Source organism: Narcine bancroftii, chromosome 7 (assembly GCF_036971445.1).
Source record: "Narcine bancroftii isolate sNarBan1 chromosome 7, sNarBan1.hap1, whole genome shotgun sequence".
Classification (NCBI taxonomy): domain Eukaryota; kingdom Metazoa; phylum Chordata; class Chondrichthyes; order Torpediniformes; family Narcinidae; genus Narcine; species Narcine bancroftii.
Genome location: NC_091475.1, coordinates 61,753,982 through 61,771,487, shown reverse-complemented (window position 1 = coordinate 61,771,487; position 17,506 = coordinate 61,753,982). Strand labels below are relative to the sequence as shown.

Genomic DNA, 17,506 nt, shown 5'->3' with positions numbered 1-17,506 from the left:
TGTCCATTTTTACATGACCAATGTAGGTAGCTGACTCACTGAAACAGCTGCAGTCCATGGTTACAAAGCACTGAGATATCAGCCCAGATCATGGCTGGGGCTACCTTGCAGAGGGCAGATCATTGCAGGGGGCTACCTTACAGAGGGCAGATCATGGCTGGGGCTACCTTACAGATTGCAGTTCATTGTGGGGGCTACCTTACAGAGTGCACATCAAACTCATTGCCAGGGCTATTTTACAGAGTGTGGATCATTGCTGGGGTTATCTTGCAGAAAGTGGATCATTGCCAGGGCTGCCTTACATAGTAAAGACCATTGCTGGGGTCTGGTTTGCAGCGAGTGGATCATTGCTGGGGTCTGCATTGAAGAGAGTGGATCATTGCTGTGGTTACCTTGCAGAGTGTGGATCATTGCTGGGGTCTGCTTTGCCGAGAATGGATCATTGCTGGGGTTACCTTGCAGAGAGTGGATTATTGCTGGGGTCTGCATTGAAGAGAGTGGATCATTGCTGTGGTTACCTTGTAGAGTGTGGATCATTGCTGGGGTTATCTTGCAGAAAGTGGATCATTGCCAGGGCTGCCTTACATAGTAAAGACCATTGCTGGGGTCTGGTTTGCAGAGAGTGGATCATTGCTGGGGTTACCTTACAGAATACATATCAGGGACTCATGCCACAGCTACTTTGCCAAGGTGGATCATTGCTGGGGTCTACTTTGCCGAGAATGGATCATTGCTGGGGTCTGCATTGAAGAGAGTGGATCATTGCTGTGGTTACCTTGAAGAGTGTGGATCATTGCTGGGGTTACCTTACAGAATACAGATCAGGGACTCATGCCACAGCTACCTTGCAGAGAGTGGATCATTGCTGGAGTCTGCTTTGTAGAGAGTGGATCATTGCTGGGGTTACCTTGCAGAGAGTGGTCCATTGCTGTGGCTGCCTTGCAGAGTACGGATCATTGCTGGGGTCTGCTTTGCAGAGTATGGATCATTGCTGGGGTTGCCTTGCAGAGAGTGGATCATTGTTGGGGTTACCTTGCAGAGAGTGGATCATTGCTGGGGTTACTTTGCAGAGAGTGGACATTGCTGTGGCTGCCTTACAGAGTACAGATCACTGCTGGGGTCTGCTTTGCAGAGTATGGATCATTGCTGGGTTCATGTTTGCAGAGAGTGGGTCATTGCTGGGTTTACCTTGCAGAGAGTGGATCATTGCCGGGGCTGCCTTGCAGAGTACAGATCATTGCTGGGACTGCCTTGCAGGATGCTCAGCCACTTCTGATCTGGTGGCAGGTGAATGTTGGAAGGCACCTCCGGAGCACCTGAGGCATCTTTCCAGAGGATCTCTCTACAATCGCTTGGGTGAACAATTGTTTTTGGAGCATGAAACTTGAGGGTGGCAACAACTCTGTCAGCTATTCATCTTGCTGAAGGAAGACAAGACAGCTGATAACTTTCGAGACCACCACCCCCTGAGATTCTGAGGAAATTTAATCATTGGTCTCCAGACCCCTGACACCAGTCTGTTGCCCTCAAGCAGTTGCATCTGGTTTGGACTGATGCTTTGCACCGTGGATTCTGTGTGGCAGCGGAGGCTGTGGGAATCCATGGACACTCGGTGACTCTGGAAGGACTCTCTTTTGCTTCTCTTTCTTTGACTTTGAGAGGCGCTTCGGGCAATTTCTGCCGATTACGAATCTATCTGCCTCGCAGCAGGCAAAATCAATTTCATGTAATATGACACTTTTTATTATATGAAAATAAATTGAGTCTTGAACTTTTGTTTAAGCTTCCCTTGATGCCATTTCACTCCTCATCTGGGTCCCTTTGTGTTGCATAAGCAGTCCCTTATCACTCAATGTTAACATCATGACTAGACCTCCAAAGATCCGTCAGTACGTTGAACAGAACACTCTTTTTGCACGACTAACCACTATCAATATTAATTATTCATTTAATTTCTCTTCCATTTATATTATTTTTGTTTCTCGGTTGCGACAGGTTAATTATACTTTGTAAGGGTATTTACTACATTCGGTACTGCCAATGTGGCCTCCTCTGCATCAGATGGCTAGACACAGGCTGGGAGATCATATTGTCGTGCACCTTTGCTCTGCCAGCTGCAACAGCAAGGACATTCCAGTGGCCAGCTATTTTAATTCCACAGGCCATTCTCACACCAACATATCTGTCCATGGCCCTGTGCACTGCCAAACTAACGATACACGCAGTTTGGAGAAACAACCCCTTATACTCAATCTAAGTACTCCCTGACATCAACTTTTCCAATTTTCGTTAACTCCCCCCTCCCCCCAAGTTTCTCGCTTTCCTTACACTTCTGTCTTCTTCCTCCAGCCCCCACCCCTTTCCCTCCTCCTCTTCCCTGATCTTTCTCTTCCACTCACTCACCTTTATCCACTTATGGCTCCTTACCTGTCAGACTGTGCTCCTTCCCCTTTCCCTTCTTCTATCCCCTCCTCTCCTCCTCCCCCACGCATTTATTTAGGGGTCTATATAGATTCACAACCAAGGGGTCAGACCCTAAATGGCGACTCCCTTTTACTTCTTTATGGACACTGCGTAACCTGTTGAGTTTCTTCAGCATGTTTTTCCAATGTACAGTCATCTGTGACAACTTTACCAGCAGCAGATCAAAGTGCCAGACAATATCATATGGTGCTGAGACCTTAATAATTAACTTAATTGGTGCTTTAGCTATCATGCTGTATTCCATTGCAACTGTGTGGTTGAAAAAAAAATCTGTGTACCAGCAATTACCAATTGACGTTTCATCACAATCTGTATTAGCTTGTCACAGTGTGAGGCAAAAGTGTATTTCAAACTCAAGACAATCCAGGCACTGATGACTCATTAATCCAACAAGGGAGAATACACTTACAGTTCCGAGTCTAGGCAGCAAGTTTCAGGAGTGTAATAAGGGATATTAACAACTAGTCCTACATCTTTTCTTTGGCTTGGCTTCGCGGACGAAGATTTATGGAGGGGGTAAAAAGTCCACGTCAGCTGCAGGCTCGTTTGTGGCTGACAAGTCCGATGCGGGACAGGCAGACACGATTGCAGCGGTTGCAAGGGAAAATTTGTTGGTTGGGGTTGGGTGTTGGGTTTTTCCTCCTTTGCCTTTTGTCAGTGAGGTGGGCTCTGCGGTCTTCTTCAAAGGAGGTTGCTGCCCACCAAACTGTGAGGCGCCAAGATGCACGGTTTGAGGCGTTATCAGCCCACTGGCGGTGGTCAATGTGGCAGGCACCAAGAGATTTCTTTAGGCAGTCCTTGTACCTTTTCTTTGGTGCACCTCTGTCACGGTGGCCAGTGAAGAGCTCGCCATATAACACGATCTTGGGAAGGCGATGGTCCTCCATTCTGGAGACGTGACCCATCCAGCGCAGCTGGATCTTCAGCAGCGTGGACTCGATGCTGTCGACCTTTGCCATCTCGAGTACTTCGACGTTAGGGGTGTAAGCGCTCCAATGAATGTTGAGGATGGAGCGGAGACAACGCTGGTGGAAGCGTTCTAGGAGCCGTAGGTGGTGCCGGTAGAGGATCCATGATTCGGAGCCGAACAGGAGTGTGGGTATGACAACGGCTCTGTATACGCTTATCTTTGTGAGGTTTTTCAGTTGGTTGTTTTTCCAGACTATTTTGTGTAGTCTTCCAAAGGCGCTATTTGCCTTGGCGAGTCTGTTGTCTATCTCATTGTCGATCCTTGCATCTGATGAAATGGTGCAGCCGAGATAGGTAAACTGGTTGACCGTTTTGAGTTTTGTGTGCCCGATAGAGATGTGGGGGGGCTGGTAGTCATGGTGGGGAGCTGGCTGATGGAGGACCTCAGTTTTCTTCAGGCTGACTTCCAGGCTAAACATTTTGGCAGTTTCCGCAAAGCAGGACGTCAAGCGCTGAAGAGCTGGTTCTGAATGGGCAACTAAAGCGGCATCATCTGCAAAGAGTAGTTCACGGACAAGTTTCTCTTGTGTCTTGGTGTGAGCTTGCAGGCGCCTCAGATTGAAGAGACTGCCATCCGTGCGGTACCGGATGTAAACAGCGTCTTCATTGTTGGGGTCTTTCATGGCTTGGTTCAGCATCATGCTGAAGAAGATTGAAAAGAGGGTTGGTGCGAGAACACAGCCTTGCTTCACGCCATTGTTAATGGAGAAGGGTTCAGAGAGCTCATTGCTGTATCTGACCCGACCTTGTTGGTTTTCGTGCAGTTGGATAATCATGTTGAGGAACTTTGGGGGACATCCGATGCGCTCTAGTATTTGCCAAAGCCCTTTCCTGCTCACGGTGTCGAAGGCTTTGGTGAGGTCAACAAAGGTGATGTAGAGTCCTTTGTTTTGTTCTCTGCACTTTTCTTGGAGCTGTCTGAGGGCAAAGACCATGTCAGTGGTTCCTCTGTTTGCGCGAAAGCCGCACTGTGATTCTGGGAGAATATTCTCGACGACACTAGGTATTATTCTATTTAGTAGAATCCTAGCGAAGATTTTGCCTGCAATGGAGAGCAACGTGATTCCCCTGTAGTTTGAGCAGTCTGATTTCTCGCCTTAACAACATGCATAACATGCATAAGGTAACATGCTATGTAAAGGTTTTCAGTGCAACAGTCTGACTGAAATAGAACCATGGAACACTACAGCTTAGAATCAGACTCTTCAGGACATGCCAAGTATTTATTCTGCTTAGTTCCAAAGACCTGCATCTCTCCACACTATTCCCATCTACCTACCTATCCGATCTTCTCTTCAACACCAAAATCAAGCCTGCATTCACCCCTTCAGCTGGCAATTCGTTCCACACTTTCACCGCTCTCTGTAGCCGCTTTCAGATGGCCAGAATACCCGAATGTAAAGCCGCTTAAAATACGTGAATGTAGCTGTTGGGAGGCCACCTGAAAGCGGAGAACCCATCCCAGAGGAGCACTTACACAACCCACCTCATGGAGGTATATTCTCCACTTCCGAGCACTGCCCCTAGGCACCTGAAAGCAGCAGCCTGAAAGCGGCTTCATGGTCTGTTGTGTTGAAGAAATTAAGCAGCCATTTTAGGAATAGCAAGCTCTCATAATCACCAAGCTGATAATGGATTTCAAACCGAGGATGGAGGAGAAATCATTGACTGTGATACCGGGCATAATAACCCTAACGGTCTTCAAGGTTTGGATCATTTATATATGATTTTGAGAGCCAATTTGACCTCAGTTATTCACATCTCCTGAACTACAGTGTACCATTTTCTCACTGAGAGGTAAAATATCTGAAGGGGAACCTTTTGATCCAGAGGTGAGAGTACTGACCATTGAACACCTGCTCAACCGAAAGTAATTGTGAAATAGAAATCTAAAGATCTGGCAATGTGTGGACTGATTTCAGGAATAAATCACAGAATTACCCTTAGTTTAAATTTTAAAAAATGTTAAATTTAGACGTACAGCTCTTTCAGCCCACAAGCCCCTGATGCTCAATTACGCCCAGTTGACCTCGAACAGTGGGAGGAAACCGGAGTCCCCGGGGAAAACCCACGCAGATGCAGGGAGAATGTACAAACTCCTTACAGACAACGGGGGATTTGAACCTTGTCCTGCTGTAACAGCGTTGTGCTAACTGTTACATTAACCATGCTGACCCCTCCGTGGAATGTACTTAATTAATATTCTTCAGAAAAGAACGTACTTAGTTAACATTCTTCAGAAAAGAAAGCGCCCCATGGATGCATAGATTCATCTCCGGAATGGATTGGATGTTAATGATCAGTAAGCCTGCTGCAGAAGAAGATGCAGCAGTGATTCAAGAAATCCCAGACTGGGTGATTATAATGAGCCTTTTCAATTCGGGAATGCTTTCGACAGATGTCGAGTATGGCCTGATATGTCAATACTCCTGACCTCTCGGTTCCCAGTCTTGGAAGTGAGCAATTATCAGTAAAGAACGGAGTGAGGTAATGGGCAGGAGAACATGTGAAGACAGATAATACGCAGAAGATTCTCACCTTGTCATCAGACCTGATAAATTCTCATAGCATTGGTCATTTAGGGTCATGGAAGTCTCGCCTTGACTATGAGTTGTTCACAAATTAATATTCCTTGTTTTTGAACAGTAGGAAAAGGCTGTAGGCAAAAAGATATAGTCTGAGTGGAAACCCATGATGAAGCGTTGGACTGGGACAACGTTTACTGGTCACTGGTTTTATGCTTGTTTTTTCAATAAGAACAACTTTATGTGGGTTTATGAGTTAACTGACTTGTGTGGCTTTCACCACCTCCAACGATTTCCCTTTGCCTTCCAACCAACAATAACTGACAATGCTCAGGACGCCACTTACGGTTCCCAGCCAACTGTGAATATTGCATGCTGGGAAATGTAGTTCTTATTTGCATCCATAATAACACATCTTTTCCCTTTACCAAAAAAAGGAGAATTCTATGTCAACATAATAAGCATATTTATAGAGAATGTACAAGATACAGTTGACTCGACAGCTATTCCCATCTACATTGGTTTGACAACAATCAAAAAATATATCTTCATTTACCTTTCTGTTTGAGGTTCAACCGGGACAAATTTCACAGCTGCAAAATGTCAGCCAATCACACAAACACTGAACAATATGAATGTTGCAGCAGGACCTGTCCTTTTTTAAAATCTGGGTCTGGTGCCTGAGGACAATGATCTTGCTCAGTGGATGCAGAAGTTGTTTTCTGTTCTGTTCAAGTCTACTCCAACAAGTTGGCTGTTTTTAGTGTATTCTGGCTGAATTTTCACGAGTGTCTCTTGAGGGTCATTTCCTAAGTTTTGTGCAAGTACCTTGGGAATAATCAACAGAGCATCTGTAAATGCTTTAACTCCCAACTGTGCTCGGCCCTTTATGTTGGTCTTGTGCATGATCAAAGTATTTGCCACACATCCATCCTTAATTGTATTCTTCACTGCACGCAGACCATCACGCACTGCATCTTTAATTCGTGATAAAGTGTGTTTATTTGGACCCTTGAGAAGCAGCATCACTGACTGAGGATTATTGCATTGCTCAACAAAGGTGAACTTTTCTTCACCCAAGGTATGCTCATACACAAGTCCAGCATGGACCACCCCAGCATGGGATGAGGTCCTCCATAGAATTCATAGCAATACCTCCACAAGCAAGTTTTCATCTTCTCAAGGCCACAATACCTTCTTATGCAAATGTATCCAATAACAATGGATTAAAATTCTTTTGATTAATTACTACCAATCCTTTTTTTAAAATCTCCACAAACTTTTCTTTTCCGTGTTGTAATTTTATTAGCCCAGTCTTCAATGGAATTTCTCTCTGCTGGCACAATTTTTTTTATCAGCCCTTACTCCATTGAATGAATATGTGAGCATCTTCCACCCTTTCTTCGTGTTCAGGTGATGAGCACCATGATCCAATACTAATCCCTCCAAAAGGTTTTCATTTTGTGTTTTATTTCTCTGTATTTTCAACCATGAAGAGATCCATTGACTCGTTTGGTTTCTTCACTTCAGCCTCTGCCAAGACAGCTGTCAATTTGTTGTGGACATTTTATGCCCTGGTAACATTGATAAGAGTCTCTCTACCCATTTCTTTGGATGTTTTCACATGCATCAGCATTTCCATGGCCTTCTCCTAATGTTCTTACAAATGGCGAGCTGTCTCATCCTTCAAATGACGGATTTTATGCCCAAGCTGCGAAATGATGTCCTGGACATTAATGGCCTCCATATTATACCAGTCTTCAATATCTTGAATCTGGTGCTCAAGGGATTCATTCATTCCCTTCAGTGCATCAGTTTCACAGGTCAGTGTCTGGACTTGCCTGCAGGGCTCATTACGAAGGATATCATTGTTACGAGAAGCAGAATCAGTTCTATCGGCCAGCTCCTCAAGTAATCTTCCAGTCCTACGAAACTGGTTGGAAAATTGATCCTGACTAGGCCTCTGAACAGTCCCTGCAGAATCTTCTGTCTCAATTTCCATGTCTGAAGATGGATCAAAGATGGGGCCAGAGTTTTGGACATCTGTGTCAATCCGATAAGTGACTCTCTTGTTCATACAAGTGACTCCTTTGATGATGACGAGAAAAGTGATTCTTTTGACGAAGGTCAAAATAAAGATTTGATCTCAGTCTTCTGACCTGCAGTGGTCTGTAGTGAATCCATGAAGAATTCCCCCATTTCCTCATCCACTGTGTACATTTTTCTTTTGGAATCCCTTGCTTTGCTGCACCTTGCAAAGTGATTGTTCTTCTCACATTTGTAGAAGGAGTTTCCATAGGCAGGACATATCTTTAGAATATGTCTACCTCCACAACTGCTGCATTTGCTGTTTGAGCCGACCACATTGCTTTGTTGTTGCCTTGGGAAACTTCAGGTGCTCTGCCTATCTGCCTTCATTGCATGCACTGTCTATCTTATCCAGCTCCTTAGCTTGTGCTCGTGTAGTCTCTGCTGCCCTACACATATTCTCAGCCTTTTCCACTGTCAAATCTTTTTCACACAACAGTCTTTCTTTAAGCCCATTATCTGGGATTCCACAAACTATTCTGTCTTTATTGAGTGAATTTTTTCAAATCTCCAAATTCACAGGACTTACTCAATGTGTGAAGATCGGCTAAGTATTGATTGAAGTTCATACCTTATTTCTGGTCATAGGACTGTGACAGAGTATATAGACATGTTTTTGGGAGATAAATTGCGAAAGGTTTATTAGAGTAGGTTACATACAAACACTTTAAAACAGATCTTATTTGAAATACTGGAGCTCTGCTAATGCTAGACCCCACAGCCTTTGCAAGAGCTTTGGAGAGTGCCCAAGTGACTTCACTAATGGATTGTTGTTTACAAAAGGCAACAGACGAAAAACCTTGTCAGAGCCACCTTCTGTCTGGAAAGGAACTTGCTGTTCTAAGAGGATCATGTGGTTTTGCTAGAGAGTGTCAAACAGGCTTTTCTTTGTGTGTGTGTGTGTGTGTGTGTGTGTGTGTGTGTGTGTGTGTGTGTGTGTGTGTGTGTGTGTGTGTGTGTGTGTGTGTGTGTGTGTGTGTGAGTGTGTGTGTGTGTGTGTGTGTGTGTGTGTGTGTGTGTGTGTGTGTGTGTGTGAGAGAGAGAGAGAGAGAGAGAGAGATCAGTTCTACAGTCTTACAGCCAGCAACAGGAAAAGCTGGCAAGCTTGTGAAAACCGCATGTGGAAGACAGGTTGTAAGTGCTTGATTCAGCCTTGTCAAGGTTCATGCAAGAGGAGAGGACTGGCTGTCTAATATTTCACTTGGATAAGAGAAACAAAATGCCACTCTGTGGTGACCTGAAAGAAGGAGGTTATCATCTGGAGAACCCTGAGGGGGAAAGTTTCTTCAGCAACACACTGAGGTGGCTGATTAGAAAGGAATCAGTTGTGGGTTCCATCGTACCACAAATCTCTCTCTGAAAACCGACAAGAACCTTCCTGAGCGGTAACCATTTACTTTTCAAGCACCAAAGCCTGGTTATAAATGTTTAATTCTGTGCACAGTATAAGATTTGCCTGCAACCAGTGAACTTGGAGGAATGAGAAGTGTGACTGGGCTGTGAACCAAAGAACATTGCTGAACTTCCACACATTACACACACATGCGCTTAGAATTGGAAGGGGGTTAAATTAAAGTTTGTTTCTATGTTCATGTTTAAAGATAATTAAAAGCAACTTTTGTTTAAGTAACCATTTGTCTTGGTGAATATCTATTGCTGCTGGGAGAAAAACTTAAATCTCTCATCTGTGACATTTTTACTTGGGACAAAATACTCCTCAAATTTTGTCATCAGAGTCTCCAATGTGAAAGCCGTCTCATCAATTTGAAAACTGTTATAGATGTCCAAGACATCTTCACCCATCACATGCAGAAACAGATGATTTCCATTTTCCATCAGTTTCTCCCACTCCATTAGCCTTTAAATAAATGCTCAATTGCTGTTTGAAATATTTCCAAATATCAGCTAGGTTGCCAGTAAACTGCATTGGTGTGGGTGGACTTAACTTATCCATGCTTATGAATTATTGTCTTTTCTTCCTCACTCAGACATGTCTGACACCATGTTATGCCTGTTCTTTCAAGAAGAACAACTTTACATGGGTTTATCAGTGAGCCGACTTTATTTTCCTTGTGTGGCATTCACTGCCTCCAACAATTTCTCTCTGTCTTCAACCAACAATAACTATCCATACTTGCGACTCCCCTCATATACATCACTTCCAGTTTCCACCCAACTGCACCCATTGCATGCTGGAAAATGTAATTATTATTTAACTGCATAATAATGAAACCAGACTTGCCTTCAAATACTTGGGTATCAACATATCCAAGGATCTGACCTGGAGCCTCCATGTCGATGCAATCACAAAAAAGGCTCCCCAGCAGCTATACTTTGTGATTTGGAATATCATCACAAAGACTCTCGTAAATTTCTACAGGTGTACCGTGGAGAGCATTCTGGCCGGTTATATCACTGCCTAGTATGGAGGGGCCAACTCGCAGGATGGTCATTCACTCCCTTTGCAACATTATGGGCACCAGATTTCACTCCATCGAGGACATCTACAAGAAGAAATCAGCCTCTATCCTCAAGGGCCGTCACTACCCAGGCCCTGGCCTCTTCACTCTGCTATCATCAGGGAAAGGGTACAGGAGCCAAAAGATGACCACTCTTCACTCTGCTATCATTGGGGAAAAGGGTACAGGAGCCTAAAGACGAGCACTCTGTGGCACAAGGACAGCTTCTTTCCCGCTCCCATCAGATTCTTCAATAATCAATGAACCAAAGACACTGCCTTACTTTGACTTTTCGTGCACTATTTTTATTTTTTGTTGTAAGGTGGTTTATATGAATGTTTGCACTGTGACGCTGTCACAAAACAACAAATTTCATGATGTTCATGACAATAAATTCTGATTCTAATTCTGATTTTGACCTTTAACAGACATCAAGAAAAGCAACACAGGTGTACATTATTGGCCTCAAATATCTCCGGCTTGCTCTGCATGGCTTTTAAGAACAAGAAAAATTATGCACCTTGCTAAGACCATCCTCCACCAGGTCAGGCGGGGATGCAGCAATGACAACTGCAGGAGGTGAGCCAGCTTGGACAAGGCTGTCTGTTAACGGGACTGAAGTTGGAAAGTAATACTCAGTATTGAGTAAAGGTATCAAACTTGCTTCAATATTACTATGAAATTGGCTGGTGCACATTCACAGAATGAGGGACCAACTCCGTGAAACTTTGGTACAAAGCCGTAATTGGGGGTCCAGTCTTTCATCCCTTGACCTGTTTTTATTTCTACCTCGTCTTGCTAGGATTAAGGACCATCTGAAAATAACAAGAAAAGTAAATTATGATTTCACCCCACAAATGAAGACTGGGGTGGGCAATGCCACCAAAGTTTGATGGCACTGATTCTAAGCAAATTGAAATTCTGATTATGACCAGCATCTCTGATTCAGTGCAATTATTATTCTGCAATGCAGGCAAAGTGAATTATTTTGTTGATTGCATTCTGAAAGAAATATGCCATTGCCCTTCAATGTAACACACAAAACTGCTGGAAAGACTGATCAGGGAAAGCAACGTCTGTAGAAAGCTAAGATTATATGACTAACATTTCAGGCCTGAGGCCTTCATCGAGGTATGAAGAAAAAGCAGGCAAGTAACTGAATAAAAAAAGCAGGGGCACGCTGAGGAGCACAGGCCAACAGGCAAGTTATGGGTGGGAGGGCAGAAGAGAAAAATGCAGAGGTTATAGGGGGAGGTGGAGTCAGTATTGTCAGCAACCCCCTCCCCCTGCCATGGTCCTCCTCCTGTTCCAGACCATAGAGAATCCTTGGTAATGTTTTTTATACTAATGGTACTCATAAATCGAAATTCCCGTGCATCACTGAATGTCATGGTAATAGTAGTGAGATAACCAACTTGCGTGCAGATGAAACCACATGATTCCAAACATCATTAGAAGGTAAATGAGCATCGAGTTTTAGCCTCGTAGGTCTATTGCTACATGAAAGCAGGGCTTACGAAAAGTGCTTTTATTGTTATAACTAACCACAGGGATATTTTTAAAATAAATAAATAATAACATTCTGCTGAAAATGGTACAAAGAAATTATAGACACTGATGGTGTCATCTGGTGTGGTCCACACCCCCTGCACCCCCCGAGTGATGTCAGTGGGTGGAGCACTCTGAATGGAGAGGGAAGGAGTGCGGAGCAGGAGGAAAGGAGACAATGAGATAGGGAAAGGGAGAAAGAGATGGGGAGAGGCCGATCAGAAACCAGAGAATCAAAGTTAATGCCATCTTGGCTACAGAATAACCGCACCGAATACTGGGTGTTGTTCCTCTAATTTCCTCCTGAGGTAATGGTGTGGGAATGAGAGGTGGAAATGAAAGGGTTGGTCACTGAGTGGTCCCCATTAATGCAGTGGGCAGAATGAAGGAGCTCATCCTGAAGTAATCGTGCAGTCTCTCTGACGTAGAGGAGACCGCAGCAGGAGCACCAAATGCAATGAATGACCCCTTGAGATTCGCAAGTGGTGCATTGCTTCATTGGGAAGGACTGTTTTGGGCCCGAATGGTGGTGAGAGGAGGTGGAGCATTTCCTGCAGTCACAGGGGGTAGGTACCAAGAGGGGCGATTAGTGAATGAATGAGGGAGTCACAGAAGGAGCGGTCCCAGCAATGTCACCTTGAAAGAGAATCAACTTTTGCCACTGAGTAAATAGATTATCAGCATTAGCGCTTTAAGAACAACAGCTGATTATTGTGGTCCCTGATTAGCAGCCTTTCAGAAAAAATCCTGACAGTAGTATTTTATAGCACCAGGCAAGGTCATTTGGGCTAATGCATCTCAATTGACTTATGAAACCATTGAAAGATTTGTCTTCTTGTGGAATGAAATGATTTAATATATTGTTATAGGTACGATAGCCCTATACATTTTATCTATCTGATTTTAAGCACACATGTCAATTTCAAGACTTTCTTGAAATTTGCATGACTCTTGTTGGGAGAATGAACAACAGGGCACAGATCTAAAAGGGGTTCGAGGATGGGTAATTCTGGCCACATGCATGCACGTGCATGCACCGCTTGTTGGCAGTGGCAGGAAAGGTAAAGAGAGTGGCTAGAAGGCAACCAGGATGGTGAGAGGGGCATGGTCCTGGAGAAACGCTATCTCGTCCTTACTGCGTGTTGGTGTTGGTGTAGTTATGGTGTGATCAACTTGACGTGGTTCATGATGAATTTTTTTTGTAAGCAACTTCTCAGCCTCAGCAAGTGTATTTGGTCTCATTTCAGGCACCACACTTCCAACAAAAATATGAAGCCTTTCGCAAAGGGGCGGAAGAGATATATTTTTTAAACTTCTTTTTCATTTTAGAGATACTGCACAGTAACAGGCTCTTTCGGCCCATGAGCCCGTGCCGTCTAAATATTGTTACAAGCCCAGAGGACCCCAAAACCCAACAGCAATAGATACTCACTAAGACAAATGGTTACTTAAACAAAAGTTCCTTTTAATGATCTTTAAACATGAAAACAGAATCAAACTTTAACTTATCACTATTGACTTAACTAACCTAACTTAGCACCTTTCTAATTCTAAGTGCACGTGTATGTAATGTGTGTGTAAGTTCAGAAAAGTTCTTTAGTTCACAGTCCAATCTCACTTCTCATTCCTCCAAATTCACAGATTGCAGGCAATTCTCATACTGTGCACAGAATTGAACATTTATAAAGTTCACCAGGCTTTTGTGCTTGAAAGGTAAATGGTTAACGATCAGGAAAGTTCTTGTCGGTTTTTGAGCTGATGTATATTCAGATGGTTGAGAAAATGGCATAATATTACATCTCTGAATCAACAGTCCTTTCATGGAGGTAATATGCATTTCACTGCCTACACAAGCACACTGAGTCATGGATTGCAAATACCATGAGACCATGCTATCATTATACAAGCAGAGGAACACATTTGAACAAGATTTAATTTGCATAACCAGAATCAGTGTGATGCTGAACATTAATCCTTCATAATAATTAATTTTTCAGTGCAATGGATATTTAATTTTGCAGGATTTGCACATTTTAAGGATTTATGGAGTAAATTAAAAGACCATAGAAAATCACAGCAGAGAAGGATTCCATTGGCTCACTGTGTCTGTTGGCTCCTTCAAAGATTAGTCACGCTTGGTTCCAAATCTTTGCTTTTTGTCTGTAACCCTTCAAGTTCCCCTGATTCATGTAGCACTCAAACTCTCTTTTAAAAATATATGTTGAATCACTCTTGCCCCTTCCCAGGGAGCGTGTCTTAGCTCCAGACAATATGGTGTGAAAAGTTTGCCCTGATATCGCTCTTGATATTTTGTTAATTATTTTAAATCTCTAAGTTAAGATCAAGTTCAAATGTAAGAGTAAATACATGACATCACGTACAACCTTGAGATTCTTTTTCCTGTGGGCCTGGCAGAATTATTACTTATCAGTACAGGTAGTGTAAACTATATTCCAGAGAATGATGCATATGCAAAAGAGAAAAATGTAAACAAGAGATAAAATGCAAACAAACTGACTGTGCAAATTGAGGAAAAAATAAATATTCAATAACAAATAATAAACAAAGTAAGAGTCCTTAAATTAATCTCTGATTGAATCTGTTGTTTGGGATTCTGATGGTGGAGGGGTAGCAGTCTTTCCCAAACCTGGTGGAGTGATTCTTGTGCTGCGAAATCTCTTCCCTGATGGTAGCATGTGCTGGGTGGTGTGGATCCTTGATAATTGCTGCTGTTCCCTGTAGATGGGAGGGGTTTTGCCTCTGATGTTCTGTGATGAGTTCATTACCTTTTGCAGGGCTTATCCCTAGGGGTATTGGCGTTCCCATACCAGACTGTGATGCAGATTGTCAGCACACTTTTCACCACACCACTGTAGAAATTTGCCAAGGTTTCAGATGTCATATCAAGCCTACGCTAACTACTGTGGAAGGTAGAGGTGCTAATGTGGTGTCTTCATTATGCCATTTGTGTGTTAGGTCCAGGAAAGGTCCTTGAAGGTAGTCACTCCTAGGAATTTAAATTTGCTCACCCTCTCCACCTCAGATACCTCAATGATCACTGGATCGTACACTTCTGGTTTTCCCTTTCTAAGGTCAACTATTAGCTCTTTGACTTTGGTAATGTTGAGTATGAGGTTGTTGTTGGTGCACTATTCAGTCACTCAATCTCCCTCCTGTATGGTGCATCATTGCACTTTTTTATACAACCCACTACTGTGGTACAATCAGCAAATTTGTAGATCGTGTTGTTATCATACCAAGCCTTACAGTCATCGGTGTAAAGTGAGTAGAGCAGGGGTGGGGGTTAAGAACACAGCCCTGTGGTACTCTAATTCTGATGGAGATTGTGGAGGAGATGATCATACTGATTGTCGGCTAGAGGTGAGGAAATCCAGGATCCAATTACTCAGAGGAGTATTGAGGTCTTTGGAGTTTACTGATCATTTTTGAGAGGATGATGGTGTTAAATGCCAAACTGTAGTTGATAAAGAGCATCCTGATGTATGCATCTTTACTGTCCAGGGGTTATAGGGCTTTGTGCAGAGCCAGTGAGGTGCCATCTGCAGAAGACCTGTTGCTGCTGTAGGCAAAATGGAACGCATCAGACAGGAGCTGAGGTGTTTCATCACTGTGCGTGCCACTAGTCGGTATTCATTTAGGGTGGTTACCATACTCTTGGACATAGGTATGATTGAGGCCTGTTTGAAACTGGTAGGTACTATATGTCAGAGTGAGAAGTTGAAGAGATTTGTGAATACATTGGTAAGTTGGTCAGCACAGATTTTCAGTACTAGGCCGAGTACTCTGTCCAGACCTGATGCTTTCTGGAGATTCGCTCTACTGAAGGCAGTCTGCACATCATCCTCGGATACTGACAGTACAGGGTGATCAGGGGACGTGGGGGTATACAGAGCCTCTTCCTTGCTCTGGTGGTTAAATCAAGTGTGGATGGCATTGAGTTCATCTGGGAGTGAAGTTTGCTGTCTCCCACTGCAATGGATTTGGTTTTATAGCAGGTTATGCCATGCAGACTCTGCCACAACTGTTGGGTATCCTACATTGTTTCCATTCTTGTCCAGAATCTCCACTTTATCCAGGAGATGGCTCTTCATAGGCTGAACCTGTACCATTGTGTGTTGCAATGATTGGTGTTGAAACCCTGTCTGTTCAATATAACCATATAACAACTTACAGTACATGAACAGGCCATATCGGCCCTTCTTGTACACACCAATTTACGTGAAACTCCACTAGTTCCACCTACCCAACTTAATGATAGTGAATTCATTATCACGCACATTGAACAATATGGTCAAAATTCTTATTTGTTGCAGCCAACGAGGTACTTATAAAGATAAATGAGCATGTAGTGGTGAAGAGAGTACAAAGGATATTTAGTGCGGTGTTCCTTGGCAGAGGCAATTAGTGTGAGACTAGATTAGCCTTGATGTGCTAGAAGAGAAAGCCTGTGGTGCATCCCAAAATTACGTGGGACATTGACAGCATAAAGGAGGAAAGTTTTCCCTTCAGCAAAGATGTCCTAGTTGAGAGGACAGAGCTGCAAGGTAAGAGGGAGAATGCTTAGAGGTGATCTTAGGAATCTCTAATTTGGAACTTGTGACATGTTGATCCAAGGGTGATTAAAGCTGGTACTTTTACAACACTTCAAAAGTATCAAGTTCAAGTGTTACGAGTCCAGAGGACCCCAAAACCTAGCAGCAATAGATATTCACCACAACAAATGGTTACTTAAACAATCGTTGCTTTTAATTATCTTTAAACATGAAAATAGAAACATACTTTAACTTATATATTATTATTAACTTACTTAACCTAACCTAACCCCCTTCTAATTCTAAGCACACATGTGTGTAATGTGTGTGTAAGTTTAGAAAAGTTCTTTGGTTCACAGTCCAATCTCACTTCTCATTCTTCCAAGTTCACTGGTTGCAGACAATACTTATACTGTGCACAGAATTGAACATTTATAAAGTTCACCAGGCTTTGGTGCTTGAAAGGTAAATGGTTACCGCTCAGGAAGGTTCTTGTAGGTTTTGTAGAGAGAGGTATGTGTTGTTCCAGGACATCCACAACTGAGGTACTTCCCTCAATCACCTCATTGTCTTACTGATTAAACTTGCTCCATCAGGGTTCTCCAGATGATAACCTCTTTCTTTCAGGTCACCACAGAGTTCCTTTCCGTTTCCCTTATTCCAAGTGAAACATTAGACAGCAGGTCATATAGCCATCTTCCACCTTGGAGCTTCTATTTCAGTTCCAGCAAGCTTCTGCTGCTTGCCACAGCTTTCTCTCTCTCTCTCACACACTCTGACCCTCAGTCAGAGACAGCTTTCTCCCTCTGCTTGTAAAAACTACCTGACTTTCTTCATCAAGCCATAGGAGTCCATCTTCTGGTTCATCCGTTGTTTTTAG

General features: G+C 43.3%; 1 pseudogene; it reads right to left on the bottom strand.

Annotated features, from left to right (window-relative positions):
• Positions 1-6,530: 6,530 nt before the first annotated feature.
• LOC138740002 (T-complex protein 1 subunit zeta pseudogene) lies at positions 6,531-10,360 on the bottom strand (annotated as a pseudogene).
• Between the last annotated feature and the right edge of the window lie 7,146 nt (positions 10,361-17,506).